The sequence below is a fragment of the Cibotium barometz genome, chromosome 47 (assembly GCF_041138505.1).
Source record: "Cibotium barometz isolate CiBa-2024 chromosome 47, ASM4113850v1, whole genome shotgun sequence".
Lineage (NCBI taxonomy): Eukaryota > Viridiplantae > Streptophyta > Polypodiopsida > Cyatheales > Cibotiaceae > Cibotium > Cibotium barometz.
Window position 1 is genome coordinate 19,258,974 of NC_141092.1, and position 5,961 is coordinate 19,264,934.

Genomic DNA, 5,961 nt, shown 5'->3' on the forward strand with positions numbered 1-5,961 from the left:
CTCGGTGGTCCAAAAGGTAGTCTCCATCATGTCTTCAAAAGTTTGGAGGCGCTAGGCGGGCATCCATATGACGTGCTCGTAGTAGTAGTTGAAGATTTGCTTTAGTGTTGGCCGTTTGTTGATGTCAAAGGCCAATCCCTGTGTGCCCTCATGGTAGTGGTTCCACAGTCCGAAAATGCCTCCAGTAGCATGATGATGAGGTTGAAAAAGTGAATAGTGGCTTTGTTTCCTCCTCTGATTTTTGCAAATTCAGGTATCTTCCCAATGTTTTTTTGGATTTTTGTTTTGATAGGGAGAGCTAGAGCTAGTCTCTACCTACTTATCGATGCCTATAATGCATAAAGAAACCTAACAAATTAAGATTAATTTGATAGTTAAACTATGATGCAAGCTTAATGAAAGATGAACAATCATGCTCTTTAAGATTAATTTGATAGTTAAACTATGATGCAAGCTTAATGAAAGATGAACAATCATGCTCTCTTCTATGGATGGTTGTTGGGGCAACGGAGGAGTGAACCAGGGGAAGTTGAATTACAGCTCTTGGGATTCTTTTTCTACTCCTCGTGGAAGAGGTTCCAAGCCCCCCACCTACGTCAGATTGGCAGGTACTTGGGATTGATTCAAAGGGGGCACGATGCCTTGCAGTAGTTCTCCCAGATGTAAAGCTTCAATAATAATGGGCGCGCGCCTCCAGGCCAGCTACTCACCCACATGAGATCAAACGTTATGGGGCGAGCAATGGCGGCGGGTGGCTGATGATAGCCACCTCTTTGTTGAGGGGGATACTCTCGCCTCCAGCTGTGATGCTTCGTGTTGATGTAAAAACCCAGGGCATGGATGTCCATGCAATCTGTGACCTATGTGAATGGCACCACCTGGAGTTGTTGACCAAGAAGGATCTGTATTGCCTGCTTGAACTCCTTTATGTCGAGTGGGCCATGGCAGTTCAGTAGATTGAGCGGAGGGTGGAATTACTCACGTGCTCGAGTGGTGGTGGCGATGGCAGAATCTCACCTTCTTCCAAGGGCAGGGGAGGGTTGTCTTAGTGGCAGTGGTGGACAAGGTTGGAGGGGTAGGTGATGAAGAGGTAACCGTGGTGAGGCTGGTATGAAGCATAGGGAGAGGATTTGCTGATGTTAAAGGTAAATCTATGAGGGCAATGTGCATGCCTAAATTCAATGTCAAGGTGGGAGGTGAGGGTGGGCTTGTTGAGGGAGGTGGGGTGGGAAAACGGATGGGTGTAGATGATTGGGAGGGGAAGAAAGGAGGGTTGTGGTGCCAAGTGGCTGTGGGGGCGGGGGTGGAGGCGTGCTAGTGCTTGGGTGAGAGGGGCTGGGGGGGAGGTTGATGGGGGGAAGATGAGGGTGGTGGTTAAGGGGGTTATTGTTCTGGGGCGCCATCTCCTCTGTTGTGGCCATTATGGTCGCTGCCGTTGTCTTCGTCGTTGGAGTATTCTGGGCCATGCAATCTAAAGAAGGTCTTTGCCTCCGCAGCTTCCTCCAGGTAAACTCCATCGAGAACGCAATGTGTGAGTCATCAAATTGCATGATGCTCGTGGCTTCCATCACTTCCATCTGGATTTGGCATCTTCTGTGTAAAGGATCAGTAGGCCAACTGTGGAGTAAGATGGAAGGTTATCGTGGTGAAGGGAGTGGTAGGCGGCATTCACGATCTCCGAACCTTTACGATGGAGGTAGCGAAGGGCTTCTATTGTCCTTTGGGAGGGGTATGGGTATGGATACAAGCCGTTAAGTATTGAGAGATCTATGACATCATTTGGGTCTTGGGGCAGCCCAAAGCAGAGCAAGTGCAACCAACTCATGAGTTTATCCTGGAGGGAGTGGTTAGGATGGTTGAAGAAGATGTGGGGGGTGGGTTCAGGAGATGAGGCCTTGGAAAAAGAACTGGGGGAGGAGGGTGATGTTGTGGAGGGGGAGTTTGGTGAGGATGTATGAGTAGGTTGTACGGGAGATTGGTTCTTCAAGGAAGTTATTATGCTGCAGCATCAGGTTGAGGTGGACCATCATGTAGTAGTTGAGGTCAAGGAGCTGGAACAAGTTTTGGGGAGGGATTGTGAGGTTGGGGAGCTCCGTTTTGCAGTGTCCATCAAGGCATCTACCTTTCTATCTATGGCACTGGAGAAGGGAACATAGAGTGTTGGGGGGGATGGGGGGCGGAGCTGCACTGCTCTTGCCTCTGCTACTTCTAGTTGAGCCTCTTTTTGATGTAGTGTCTCCTCAATTACCTCCCGGTGTAGTACTAAAAGTCGAGTTGTGCCTTGTGGAGGGCTTCTTCTTGCGACAGTAGAGACCATTGTTGATGGGAGTCTTTGGCAATGGCTTGGGCTAGAGAGAGGTCATTGTGGGCCCTTTGTGTGGATTCTTGTGGTGTTGGAGCTCTGAAATTGTGGAGATGGCCTGTATCAACTGCTGCTCCTTCTCATCGATGATCGTTTGGAGATGGAGGTTGTTCAAGTTAGAGGTGTACAAAAATCATCGATAGTTTGCCACTCCTAAGCTTTCACGAGCAACATTTGTCGTCGTTCCATTGCTACAACCTCCTACTAGTGGTAAATGCAATCAGTTATCTGGGTGATGAGCTCGCGGGCCATGTGAGAGAAGCCCTAGGAGGCGAAGTTTGGGACTTCCCCATGTGCAGCATGGACACTTTCTACGTATGCTTCACTAGATCTGAAGCTACCTGTCCATGCCCAACAAAGGGTTTCTAGAGTGTCAAAATGGGAGGAGTGAGGAGAGGATGGGCCCACATCTGAGTAATGAGGAGGAAATTCAAATGATCCTTCAAGGGGCACAGATTCTGCTCTAAAAATCATGTCGTTGTGCCTCCTCCTCAGCTGCCTTTCATTTTGCTTCTTCATATTCCTACTCTTCTGGGGTAGGGCCTTAGCTGGTGGGCTGTGGAGGAATGGGCTCTTTGACTTTGGGTTCAGGGTGATGGCACTTTGCCAGTGGTGATTGGGGAGAGGATTGGAGTGGAGGAAAAGAGATGGGGATTGTGTTCGGCCCACTGAGTTGTATGGCCCTGGGAAGCTTCTCCCACCTTGTAGCATGGTAGAGAAATTTGGTGAGGAGGGTTGCAGCTGGCAATCTTTCTCTAAGGGTTCAAGTAGACGGCATGCAGCTCTTTGTACATAGGCGTCCCTTGGTGAACTCTACCCAATGTGGAAAGGCTACAACAGCTAAACCTGTCAGTCCTTCTGGTGGTCAATATAGAAATGAAAGGGCCCTTACTAGCATCATCAGCTCCTCCTGTGCACGATGTTACTCCATTCCACCCCGTCTTTAGTGATTGTGCCTTTGAAAGTACCTTTCGTCTCACCGCGGGGCATTGGTGAGCCTCACGATTGGTCTAATTGGGGGAGATGAAGGGCTTCTTTGATGAGGTCCATGCTGAGATGAATGGTTTGCCTCTGCCCCTCATCGTCCAACACATGCCTGGTGTGTTGGTTAGCATCATAAGTCCAACACCTGACTCATGTGTTGGTTGGCATCATAAGTCTGAGACTTATGATGTAGGTCCCCCACGGCTCCATGGTAGGCAGGCCTCCGGAGCCTCAGCTGCTCTAGGTAGGTAGTGAGGGTAGGATCTATTGCAATGGCCCTATAGCATCATGTCCCAGTGAAGTACAGAGTAGCTTATGCTCCATTTTATTATTGTTCTTCATGAGTGAGTGGACCATATGTCCATTGACATGCTTCATCAGCTCCTCCCCCACCAAGTGTGATAATTGAGTTGGGTGGCTACCGTACTCCTCAAAGCATCCCCCCACGCCGGGTGCTTCTTCCTAAGGGTGGGGTGGTGGAGGACCTCCAAGGAGGAGTCCGATGTGTCAGCCACCATGGGTGAGGGAGGATGGCAGAAAGGGAAAGCTCGAGAAAACATTTGGCAAGAGTTTGGGTAGGCTAAAAGTTGAAAGTGAGGAAATGAGGGGGTGAGGCCCATATATATAGTTTGCCAAAAGAACACGACTGTGGCAACTTGAATGGTACAGGCATGGCATTCCCAAGGAACAAGCTTGGAAACCTAAATAGAACGAGCGTACCAGTGGGTTCTTCATTTGGTACAGGCATCAATTGGATGGGAAAAGAGGAATTCCTAGTATATTGGAATTATTGGATAATTCATTTAAATTTAAAGATAAATTTTTGAGATAAATTTATTTATCTATGAGAAATAATTAAATGTTAAAAGAGGAACTCCTATTACATTTGGAATTCCATCAATTGGATGGGAAAAGAGAAATTCCTAGTATATTGGAATTATGGGATAATTTATTTAAATTCAAACATGAATTTTTAGATAAATTTATTTATCTATGAGAAATATTTAAATGTCAAAAGAGGAATTCTTATGACATTTGGAATTCCATCATTTAGATGGGCAAAGAGAAATTTCTAACATATCGAAGTAATGGATATTTTAATTTACATAAATTTATTTTATGAGAAATAATTGATGGGAAAAGAGGAATTCCCATGACATTGGAATGTAAATAATTAAATGCAAAAAGAGGAATTCCCAAGAAATTTAAATGAGAAGAAGAGGAATTTCTAGAATAAATCGATTTATGATTATTTACTAAAAGTAGAAATATGAGTAGAATTGATTTCTACAAATCCCATGAATTCTTTTATTCAAAAGAAGAATATTGAATATAATTCAATTGAGGAATTGAGAAGGAATACGGAAATAGTTGTCAGAAAAAGAATCTTTAATTAGGCCAAGCAATTGGCAGAAATTTAGAAAAAGTCCTATTGTCGGTGTATCAATCTAGAAAAAAGCTATTAAATGGTAATAGCATGTGAATGGATGTGATAAGAAGAAAATAAGATGTGATAAGATGTATGTCGGATGTGATAAGATGAGTATGAGATGTGATAGGATGTGATAAGATGTGTATGGGCTGTGATAGGATGAGAATGGATGTGTGTATGGGATGCGATAGGATGTGAATTAATGTGATAAGATGAAAATAGGATAAGATGTGATGTAATGGAAATAGATGTAAATGTGAATAATGAGATGAGAAAGAGATGAGAGGATATGTGCAAGGGTGAGATGGGAAGAACGTGGATGTGAATGCGGATGTATATGTGAAAGAAGGGATATGCATGTATATGTGGATGTGTTTGTAAAAGAATAGATGTGAAGGTGTATGTGGACGTATAGATGTATAAATGTGGATATGCATGTATATGTGGATGTGTTTGTAAAAGAATAGATGTGAAGGTGTATGTGGACGTATAGATGTATAAATGTGGATATGGATGAATGAATGTGAATGTGGATGTGGATGTATGAATGTGAATGTGGATGTATGAATGAGAATGTGGATGTGGATGTATGAATGTGGATGTGAAAATGAATGTATGAATGTGGATATGGATGTGGATGTATGAATGAGAAAGTGGATGTGGATGTATGAATGTGGATGTGAAAATGAATGTATGAATGTGGATATGGATGTGGATGTATGAATGAGAAAGTGGATGTGGATGTATGAATGTGGATGTGAAAATGGATGTATGGATGTGGATGTATGAATGTGAATGTGGATGTGGATGTATGAATGTGGATGTGGAAATGGATGTATGAATGTGGATGTGGAAATGGATGTGTGGATGTGGATGTATGGATGTGGATGTATGGGTGTGGATATGGATGTGGATGTATGAATGAGACTGTGGATGTGGATGTATGAATGTGGATGTGAAAATGGATGTATGGATGTGGATGTGGATGTGGATGTGGATGTATGAATGTGAATGTGGATGTGGATGTGGAAATGGATGTATGAATGTGGATGTGGAAATGGATGTGTGGATGTGGATGTATGAATGTGGATGTGGATATGGATGTGGATGTGGAAGTGGATATGGATGTATGAATGTGGATGTGGATGTATGAATGTAGATGTGGATGTGGATGTATGGATGT